This window comes from Cynocephalus volans, chromosome 9 (assembly GCF_027409185.1).
Source record: "Cynocephalus volans isolate mCynVol1 chromosome 9, mCynVol1.pri, whole genome shotgun sequence".
In the NCBI taxonomy this organism is placed as follows: Eukaryota; Metazoa; Chordata; class Mammalia; order Dermoptera; family Cynocephalidae; genus Cynocephalus; species Cynocephalus volans.
In genome coordinates, this window is record NC_084468.1 from 47,761,814 (window position 1) to 47,766,898 (window position 5,085).

Below are 5,085 nucleotides of genomic sequence, written 5' to 3' on the forward strand. Positions count from 1 at the left end.
TCCTCAGTGCTGGTGGTGTGCCTGGTTGTGGGCTGGGGTTGGGGGTCCAGTCCCCAGTTCTGGCCCTGAGGCACTGGCAGTGTGCCTGGGTGTGGGTGGGGAGTCCAGTCCCTGGCTCCATACTTCAGGTCCCCTGGTGGCCCTGAGGTGCTGTTGTTGTGCCTGGGCTGGAACTAAGTTTTTGTCCTTTGCTTACTTCTAACACGGGCGAACTTCCTGTGGGAACCAGTACTTGAGCTGTATTGTTGAGCTAAGTTGCTGCTTTGCTGCTGTTTCCCTAGGGAAGGCTTTTTGGGCAGCTCAGGGTTTAATGGTTGACCTTATAGGTACTTCTGGCTCTCCAGAGACCCAGTGCACCTGGGTTGTGTAGAAACTCTGATCTGGGCCTGAGTTTTTTCATCAAACTGCACCCCATGCAATTCTGCATTCCCGACCAGTCTCCTCTGAGTGGTCCTGTACTGATTGGGGGGTGGATAGGCTGTCCTTGCTGTGTCCCAGTGTTCTCCTGGTGGGCCTGTCTCCCCCACCACCCATGCTCCAAATACTTCCCATGGGACAGGCCATGCACCGGTCCCTTGCAATGACTCACCGGCCTCTGAATGGTTCCCCTTTTTCAGCTTTTCTGGCTCCTCACTCCTGTGTGGGTCCACAGGAACCCTATCAGTGGTCTTGCTTTCCTGGGGGTCACCAAGGTCCTCTTCTCCCCTTCTTCCTCCAAGTAACTCCATCTGAAGGGCACAGCTGTGATTTCTGCTGGCTCCTGCTCCATGTGCTCAGCAGCTCCAGCCTTAAAGTGTCTGCAGCCCAAAATGCTCCAAGTAGTTTTTTCTTTCTCTCATGGCTTCTCCCTCCTTCATGAACTCTGTAGGTCTCTCCTCCTCTTCCCCCAAGCTCCAGCGGCCCCAGCTTGGCTGTTGTTACATATTTATAGTTGTAAATTGGTTGATTTGTGGGAGAGAGTGATGCTGAGGACCATCTATTCCACCATCTTGACCAGAACTCCCTCATTGTTTCAGTTTAAATCACATGTTCATCCCTGCACCAGTTACTGTGGCCAGGGTGTGGAAACTCAAGATTAGCCAGCCCTGGATTATGTGAAAAATATACCAGCCTCATCTGTAATCTGGGTGAAATTACTGTAGGAAAGAGACAAATAAATGCTGGATAGCAAAAGCAACAGGTACTCTTTTTAAAAACCCCTCTATTGAGGTATGACTTAAAGACAGTGAGTGTATAAATCTTAAGGATACAGCTTAATAACTTTTTACATATATACTTGGGTAATCACCACCCAAATCAATATTTAAGTATTGTGGGTACTCTCAAAGTCTTCCTTGTGCCCCCTCCCAGTCATAACTCCCCAAAGATAACTACTATTCTGATCTCTAACACCATAGCTTAGTTTTGCCTGTTCTTGAATTTCATATAAATGGAATTATACCTTATATGCTCTTTTGTGTTTGCTTCTTTCACTCAACATTGTGTCTGTGAGATCCATCCATGCTGTTGCATGTAGTGGCAGTTTGTTCTTTTTCTTTCTTTTTTTTTTTTTTTTGGTCGTTTTTTCGTGACCGGCACTCAGCCAGTGAGTGCACCGGTCATTCCTATATAGGATCCGAACCCGCGGCGGGAGCGTCGCCACGCTCCCAGCGCAGCACTCTACTGAGTGCGCCACGGGCTCGGCCCAGTTTGTTCTTTTTCATTGCTGTGTAGTATTCCACTGTGTAGAATATTGTCCAATTTACTACTGGTGAACATTCGAATTGTTTCCAAGTTTTACTTTACAAATAAAGCTGGTATGAACATGTTTGTGCATGTCTGTTGGTAGACATAAACACTCATTTCTCTTGGGTATATAGCTAAGAATATAATTGCTCAGTCATAGGATATATAAATATTTGGCTTTAACAGGTACTGCCAAACAGTTTTCACTCCCACCAGCAGTGTATGAGAAATTTGGTTGCTACATAGTCTTCTACCACTGGGTTTTGTCAGCCCTTCTAATACCTACTTGTCTTGCATGTCAATTATCCTTCTATAAAGAGATACAGATATTTGCAAGTGGACTACAAAACTCCCAGCAATAGTAAATGTTCCATAGAGCACCAGTTAAAGGTTTAAAATAAATGTTTGTTTCTGACCCTATGGGCAATAGGAATTCAGAAATGGGAGAGATCAGCATGGACTTGGAGAGATTTGAACCTTTGGAGAGGTTGAAATGTGCTGGGCTTTGACCTGTAGGTGGGATTTAAATAGAGGAAGAGGAACAAGGAAATTCACAGCTTGAGCAAAGACAGAGAAATGGGAAAGAGCTTGGAGTAGACAAGGAGAAAGCTGACCTCACTTGGCAGAGGGCACCTCTTGGGTAGAGCAGGACATGTGGTTGGATTGGAAGGAGGGCCTGGGCCTGGGGGACTTTGAAGTCAAGGAGAGGTCTTAGATTTGGATGACTGGGGTAGAGGAGGGGAGTGTGGTGTAACCAAGCATGTGCAGCACTGAGTGGGAGTAAGATACATTAGAAGACAGTCAACTGGTCTCTTATTCAGTCTTTTTCTTCCTGTTCTCACAGTGAGGAGCAATTCACCACAATGAGAGTGATAAGCATTTTTCTTTCAACAGGGCCACTAAATGCAAGCCAAATACTGCGTTTGGTTCTCAGCTGAAGAAATAAATCTGCTCCTATGCTGGAGACAAAGCCAGATGTGTGGATTAATTGTGAAGTGGAATATCTGCATACTGTCCTTTAGAGGCATTTTAAGGGAATTTCAAAAGGTTAATTTTGACTTTACCTTTTTATTTATACCTTATGGGCTGACTCCACTACATTAGAAGGTTTTTGGCAGGAGTATCTCTATAAAGCAGGGAGCACAAGTCTAAAATGCAGGCTCTGAGAATGGAGAGAAATAGCTCTTTTTACTTTACGTCTGGTCTCTTTCTAGAACTCCCCATGTCTGGACCTATTTATCTCCCATCTGTACACTCAGCCCCATACTACTCATTTGTCTATTCACTTATTCATTCAGCACACTTTCCCTGGATGCCTAGTGAAGGTCAGGTACTGGAACTGAAGAGGAAAACACAGGGTTTCTGCCTTCAAGGAAGGCAAGAAGAGAACACTGACTTGGAAAAATTGGCTGCAAGTAAGTTGTGAAAAGTGCTATAATAAAGGTAATGCAGAGGCAATAGGGGACATCTTCTACCTCAGGAAGTCAAAGAAATGTTTGATCTGAGTCTTTATTTTTTTCCCCAATACAAATTTAAGGATTATTTACTTATATTTATAAACAATAAAAGCTCCTTTAATATTAGAAATTCCCCAATTCTTAAAAATTAAAAGCTACAATTGCTTTTAAGGCTACATGGAATCAATTTTTTCAGATAACATACTGTTCATAAAATTCAATTATTAATGTATTCATATTACTTTCATATCTGACCTACTGGGCACCCAAAGATTTTACCAGTATCTTCCCCATCAATCCTGCTTTTTCTAATCATCCTTAATATCCAAGTCCCAATTTTTGGTCCATCTATTAAAACTTTGCTAGCATTTTTCCTTTTTTCAACCAAAATATTTTTACCCACACATGTAAGAGCAAGGGAGCAACTTACAAAAGCACTGACTGAATGCCAGTGGGTCAGATAACTGAAAAAGATAAGCCTTACCTTCCTGTGACTTTCTTAAAAATCAGGGGAAAAACCACATATGTCCTGAACAACCGATATTATTTGTATGCTTGATTTATATAGCATACAATTTTCTCTTTTCAACTAGTATTCCATAAATATTGAAATATCAGAAAGCAGAAATTTTTCCTAAAAGTTTTCAAAATTATCATTAGATTTTCACACTATTTAATAGAAAAATAAAACCGAGCTAGCAAACTTATGATTTAGGCAAAAAAAAAAAAAAAAAAAAGTATACATAGTTTTTTTCAATAAAATGTAGAAATATTTTAATTTACATATTACAATAAATCATCATGATGTCAAAATCCACAATTACTTGTCCATAAGAATTCCACACATTGCCCTCAGAGTAATCAGTTTCTGTACAAAGATTTACAGATGTCCAGTGTGTGTAGTTTTTCCTCAGGGTGCTACAGAGTTTGGAGGTTCTGCTCGAATATTCCCCAAATGAAGCACAGATTCTGTCTCTTCATCAGTTTCTCCAATGACTGCAACATTGTCACCTCTCACGATGTATAACCCTAGTACCACTTGTTCTACTCCTTGTGAAGAGCTGAATACTCATTCATGTCTTTCATCCAAAATCAAATTAATGGTCTGGTCAAAACCTTTCAGTGTTCCCACAATCATTCTCCTATCAGAAGTAATAACAGCCACCTTTCTGTTGATGTAGTTCTCCAGGGCAGAAGTCATGCTGTTTGGCCTGGCGGTTCCAGCAGACAGAGCAGTGCTGAAGTCTTGAAGGATGACTTGGAGTTTACCTGGTAGTCAAGGTCGAGGGAGGGCCTTCCAAGCAAAAGAGAGCGGGCCACAGCATGGTGGGAAGACTGCAGATCATGTGGCTAGAGCACAGATTTGTGTGCAGAAGTAGCTGGAGATAGGGCTGGCCTGTGGCTCACTTGGGAGAGCGTGGTGCTGACAACACCAAGTCAAGGGTTAAGATTCCCTTACTGGTCATCTTTAAAAAAAAAAAAAAGAAGAAGAAGAAGTATCTGGAGATGAGGCTGAGTGATAGCCAGGGTCAGACCATGAGGGGCTGCAAACACCAAGGTAATGAATGTGGACCTTACCCTGTGGACAACAAGAGCCTAAACTATAGGGTTTGAGCCCAAACTATTTAGTTCAGCAATTAGAAGCGTCACATCGGCACCTGTGTGAAGGATAAAGCTGAAGGAGTGAGCGCAGAGACAGGAAAACCATTTAAAGTTTATTACATCAGACCTGGTAAAAGAAGATACAAGATTAAAATGAGCCCATGACAGAGATGGTGGAGGACAGGAAATGCGTATTTAAGAGGTAAATTCTGCAGGAGTTAGTGAGATTGGAGGAGGCTGAGGAAGGCCCAGAAGGAAGGATTTGGCTGCCACCCATATTCTGTCTGGGTGGATGAAGGTA

General features: G+C 42.5%; 1 pseudogene; it reads right to left on the reverse strand.

Annotated features, from left to right (window-relative positions):
- Nucleotides 1-4,092: 4,092 nt before the first annotated feature.
- LOC134385698 (U6 snRNA-associated Sm-like protein LSm8) lies at nt 4,093-4,383 on the reverse strand (annotated as a pseudogene).
- Between the last annotated feature and the right edge of the window lie 702 nt (nt 4,384-5,085).